The sequence below is a fragment of the Balaenoptera musculus genome, chromosome 1 (genome assembly GCF_009873245.2).
Source record: "Balaenoptera musculus isolate JJ_BM4_2016_0621 chromosome 1, mBalMus1.pri.v3, whole genome shotgun sequence".
Classification (NCBI taxonomy): domain Eukaryota; kingdom Metazoa; phylum Chordata; class Mammalia; order Artiodactyla; family Balaenopteridae; genus Balaenoptera; species Balaenoptera musculus.
Window position 1 is genome coordinate 67,639,147 of NC_045785.1, and position 6,000 is coordinate 67,645,146.

General features: G+C 40.9%; 1 protein-coding gene across 10 annotated transcripts in view; it reads right to left on the reverse strand.

Annotated features, from left to right (window-relative positions):
* ZZZ3 (zinc finger ZZ-type containing 3) overlaps window positions 1-5,426 on the reverse strand; it is a 113,674-nt gene extending 108,248 nt beyond the window's left edge. For 4 of the 10 annotated variants that reach the window (XM_036825005.1, XM_036825023.1, XM_036825053.1 and 1 more), the window contains exon 1: window positions 5,294-5,421. The gene's annotated coding sequence lies outside the window, so the exon portion shown is untranslated. Of the gene's footprint in view, window positions 1-4,625; window positions 4,716-5,293 lie in introns of those variants that run through there. The other 6 variants (XM_036824996.1, XM_036825014.1, XM_036825042.1 and 3 more) reach the window with 6 other exon arrangements.
* Window positions 5,427-6,000: the final 574 nt, after the last annotated feature.

Below are 6,000 nucleotides of genomic sequence, written 5' to 3' on the forward strand. Positions count from 1 at the left end.
AAACACCTTATATATAAATGTTCTTCACACTCTTATGCAAAAAACTAGAACAGGAGAATGATATACATCTACACATGGAACATCATACAACCACTTATAATTATGGTTAAGAATACTCATTGTGAGAATGGGAAAATGTTACCTAACATTAGGTTAAAATCAGGACATGAAATTAAATATGTTTTATCTGTAAACATGTAAAAGATATGTTTTTAAATAATGGAAGAAATACATCAAATTTTTAATATGGTTATATTAATTCCCAAGATTCAAAATCCTCAAACCAGCCATGAAAATCATTAAAACACACACAAATATACACACTTAATACCCAAATCAAGTGCTATATACCATCACTCTACCACTGAAGGGTGGTTTAAATTAACATTAAGGTTTAAATTAACATATTAAAAGAGACTGAAAACGCAAGCAAAGCAACAAACAAAATCTACTACAAAAAGAAACATTTCTCACCTCAGGACATTCAGCTGTGCTAAGGATGAAGACTCACTATCAGGATTCAGAACTATACAACTGATTGACAGACAGGTCATTTACTAATTCTAATTATCTGCTCTGAAAATTCCTTCATCAACAAACGTGCTTGTCTTTAGCCAATTGGTTAATTATTACTGATATCAAATATTAAATGTAATAGAGTCTTACTTGGGAGGCAACTCCTTGAAATATTAAATAAGGAAATAAGTAGATAAAAGCAATAAAATAAAACAAAGAAATTTCATACACAGCAGCCCCATTTTTTTGGGGGTATCAGATGAGTTCTGTTAAGTGAATTTTCTAGAAAACTGAAACAAATTTATTAAAAAGCTTTGAAAACGTTTACCCTTATAAGAATCTTCTAAAAAGACACCAATTTCTTAATTCCTTAAACACAGTACATAGAGTAAAAGTTTATTTATGATTAAGATCATCATTGTGACAGACCATGTACTATACTACTCTACAACACTGTGATTCCCTCAGAAGTTAATGATTATAGGACTGTATGTCTCCATGTAATGGCCTTAAAACACTATCCTTGTATAGTTCCATATACTTTTTAATAGCTCTTCTTCAGTAGCCTTGAAATAAGATGACATTTCAGTTGTCAGTGTGCCTAACTCCAATGGCCAACCTTGCAAATTGTAATCTGTGGGCTGAAATATCAGATAACCAACCCTGTTGGGGCTGCAAAATGTTAAGTTATTTACTCCAGTTAGTAGTTTCTGAATAAAGCTCATAGGCTTATTATACTTGGTTACAGTTATTTTGAAGCCTCAGGATCTCTGCTGTTTGAAATGACTAAAATCACAATCACTCAAAAAATGTTTAATTACTAACTGCAACTTACACATATTCTGGAGTTCCAAAATAATAATAACTGAATAGTTTGATAGTCTCCTCAAAGTTACTCAACTCACTTGTCTCTGACCAGAGAAAAATTACCTACGTAAGTTGAGAAATAACAGATGAAAAGAAAAAGAAGGAAAGAAGTGAGAAGGACAAGTTCAAATGAAATGGCAAAGTCCATACTGCATGGTTCTAGAAGGCAAGACTTAGGACTTCGGGAAATATATACACATAGTGTTTTTTAAAGTATAATTACAGTGGTTATCACGGTATTAACTATAGAAAACTGCACTACAGTGTATACCACATATATATTAAATAGTACTATAAAAATCAAGACTGGGAATTCCCTCGTGGTCCAGTGGTTAGGACTCCGCACTTTCACTGTTGAGGCCAAAAAAACAAAAAAAACAAAACAAAAAACATGCAAAGACTTCCAGCAAATATTCCTTGTACTTAAACTGACAATGAATTTTCATATGAAATGGCAGATTGTTTAAAAAGCGCCTGCACGTACTTTCATTGATATTTCTGGTCAAGTAATTTCCTGCAATGTCTTGGACACTGGTTCAGTAAGAGGCAGGAAATAAAATGTACATTCTTCATATAATTAATATGTAACATAGGTATTACACTATATAGTTACAAAGTTACAGGTCTATGGAAACTAGCATTGTGTCATATCTAAAGAAAAAAAATTCAAGTGAGGATATCATATTATCACTTTTGTTAATATCCTCTGATTACTGAAGCTCATTAGCTCTCATAGATCACTTCTATGACAGTAATAACTGAGAAAGAGGAAAATAAAATTTCCTGGTTAAGTTTTACTCAAGCAAAACTCAACTCACATAAGATATATTTCTCTTGTATTTTCTCAGTATATTTCTACCCAGTATATGGGTATTTTAGTGTCTGTAAAAGTCTGGTAATTCCTAAGATCCGCTACCAAAAACAGTTTATAAAACAAAGTTGTACGAATAAGTAACATATATCATTACAAGGATCAGATGCACATGCGAACTCTCAAGGCCCAATTCCCAAGCGAAACTTTGTAAAGTTTGCAAAGGCCATTATAGAACTGAGATCTTTTGAATCCACTGTCATTTTCACAAGCTCCTATTTCTAAAAACATAAAATAAGTAAAGAATTCACAAAGTTCCGATTAAACATCAACTTCAGTCGATTTTTTTTTTTTTTTTTTGGGGACAGGTGATATCAAGCAAATTTGGGGGTGGGCTGAAACCTGTTTAAAAAAAATTATTTAAGAGGAAAAAATTGCCTCACATACTGATTCCAAATTCTGGTCAACTCAAGTCACCCTCCCGCCATCATGAACAGACTATTTTTGGACCATGGCTCTGTCAACCTTCTACCACCCTTTCTTTTCTCTGCAACTTCTCCAATTCCATTTCAGTATCAACCTATACACACTCCCATGTCTCCTTTTCCTCTTTCCCGCATCTCACCTCTCAACACTCACTTTTATTCCCCAACATTCCTACTTTAACTATTACAAGAGAAAACTACAGTGACCAAAACGAGTGGTCACTTTTTTTATGTGACAAGTGTGATAAATAATATTGCTGGTAGTTTGGAGGGAAAAATACAAAAAACAATCACAAAATGCTGCTTAGCAACTTTTGAGTATATGTACGTTTGTCTGTATTAACTACTGATGTATCTTCCACTCTTCAGTTGAGAACTATTTAATTAAGCTGATAACTTTTTAAACTTCTGGAAAACTCCGATATACACACTTGGGTAACAGTTTAGAATATATAAACATATAAATATAAATGTAAACAGATAGCACAACTATTAAATATAAAAATATAAAACTCAAGTGACAAAACATTTAAATCTTTAAATCTTATTTCACATGTACTTTATTTTTGTACAGAGCGACTAGCATACCACTCTACGGTAAAAATAATGCTATCACTCAAGCTATTTTCACAAAACTATACCACCAAAAAATCTGTACAAAAAATTTACTTTTTTAAAGCATGTATGCATGAGTCAAAAAACCACTAAATAAAAATATAAGTGAGCAGAAAAAAATTTTACTGATTGCTAATGCTGTGATAGAGGATCTTAAAACAACACCCCTCCGTTTCCTCCTCTGTGTTAAAAAAAAAAAAAAAAAAAAAAAAGGAAAATATCTGGAATAATACATAGCTACCGCTAAGAGTGTTTACAGAGATTTAGGACTGAGGGAGGCAACTTGGTAGAATGTAACAGGAAGCATTTTACCCTTTATTTTTCTCCGTACTAAGTGTAGAGCAAAATAACACGTTTGTAGTTTAAAAAAAATTATGACTGGATTACCTAATTATCTGATTAGTTTGCGATTAATTTACCACTACGAATACTAAATAAATCCAGACTGCTCAAAAATACGAAAAAAAAAGTATACTATAAATTCACCTTTGATAAAACATTGAAGGGTTGGAGAAAAACTAATCTTACGTCAAACTCCTTTAAGGAAAAATTGAACTCAAGCTTTGATATCAAAATTTACGAAAAGAAGTTTGCTTTTAAATTTGACTTAAAACATTCCACTATTGCCTTAAATACGTAAACTAAAACAATCATCCCTGAACAACAAAGATGGCAAACTCATAACAAGAGTAATCAAAATCCTATCGGAAAAAAAAAAACTTATCGATAATTATGGGTTAATAGGCACGTACCAAAAAAATTAAAAGAATGGTTTTATTCTGACATCAGGTATTGTCAGAGATATAAAGGATCCCTCCAAATACTGCCAAAAGTTATCGTAAACACAGTTAGAGTGATGAGGAAGTTATCAATGACCAAATAAATGGGAGTAAATGATGCCCAGAGAGAAAAAACGAAATGCGTTCTATTTTAAGCGTCTGAGAAGGGGCCGTGGAGAAAGGTTCTGCAGCAGAAACAAGCGACAGAATGGTTAACAGGTCTGGAATTCTTCAGAAAATGGCAACAAGGGGAAAAACTGACAAGAACGTCTGAAAGTAAGAGGAACGGTATCCAATGGAATCATCACGTCTGTGCGAGCACGGCTCCGTACTTCCAGTGAGACGGGGGAGGAACTATCACTGAGCGGGGGAGAAGGAGCCCGGGCTGAGGGGTGGCTTCTGCAGGTGGCGAAGCGCCCGCAGGGGGGTGGGGAGGAGGATCGTGTCGCCTCAACTGGGTCAATGTATTCCCTTCAAGACTAGAGGAAGATGACGCAGCACGGATCCCGGCACCAAGAGGCACTTGCCCCCGGCCCCTCCCTCGCAACTTGCCTTGTAGAAAGAGTTGCGGGTCCCAGGCCCCCGGAACCCAGGGATCCGCCATCCAGGACAACTGCTCTGCCAACAAGGTCCCGCGAGAATCGGGAGATCTCGCGATACAAACCCGCTAGCATCTCGCGAGTTTCCTCTAGAACCAACATGGCGATACAGAGAAATCAGTACTTCGGCATTTAGAAAGGGTTTCATTTACGAAAAGAATGTGTATAACAGAGAACGAGCAGGAAGTCTTTTCCGCTTTATATTTCTCTTCATACCCCACTAGTAGAGATGAAAAGCGGCAAACAACCCTAAAACCTCCGACAACCACGGTTGCGCTACACAGACACAGCAATCCTCTGCCTCAGCCAGCCTCCGAGCCTGTCACGTGGAAACAGTCTCGGCGTGCCGGTCACGTGGACCACTACTGAGCGAGCGCGCGCCCGCCGCCCTCCCCAGAGCGCTCCCCGCCCCCCTTTTGCCCGCGCACACGTGCGCGCGCCCCCCCGCCCCACGTGGGGGCTTCGCCGTCGCCGCCGTCGCCGCCGCCGCCTCCAGCCCACCCCCTCCTAGCACTAGGTTCCAAATCCGGGTCCCAGAGCCGATCATCCCCGGGATCCCTCCTCCTCCATCCCCCCTCCCCCGCATCTGGCCCCCACCACGTGCCCCGAGCGCCTGCTCACCTTTCGGGCGGGGCCGAGCACCGCAGGCCACTCCGGGAGGCGCCGCCGCCGTGGCCGCTCTCCGCCCCCGCCACGGCACTGGCTCGGCTGGCCGCCGCCGCAGGAAGCTCGACAGCGGCGCTGGGGCGCTTCCAGGTGGGTCCCCGCCTCCCGTTCCTGCCACTTCCCGCAGCACCAGTGGCTCCTTCCGGTCCCCTCCTTTCTCGTCCTTGCTGGGACTGGCGGGCGGCGGCGGCGGCTGCGGCTGCAGATGCAGGCGCGCTCACTACACCGCCTGCTGGTAACCGCGGCCGGTGCAGCGCCGGCGGCCCAGGCGAGCCGGGGACTGCCGAGGTCCACCCCCGCGATCCGCCCCCGCTCCTGGGCGAGGGTTGGTCTTCTGAGGGTGGGACCCAGTCCATCCCCTACAGCTGTCTAACTTGTCCCTAGCCTTGGAGGAAAGGCGTCCGTGGAGCGCCGCGGTTGGAAGTCCGCTTCATCCTGCCTTTTGTGGCCTCTTGAGAGATTTGTACACCCTCCCTCCTTAGTAATGTGGTCTCAGTTAGAAAAATAATCTGTGTGTGTATATTGTATGTGCTCCTGCCTACCTCATCTCCCACCGCATAGCTCCCTCGCTCACCTCTCTGGCTTTTCCTCTGTTCCTACAACACGCAGGCTCGATCCACTTCACGACTTCGCCCTTGCTGTTCCCTCTGGCTGCAACACTT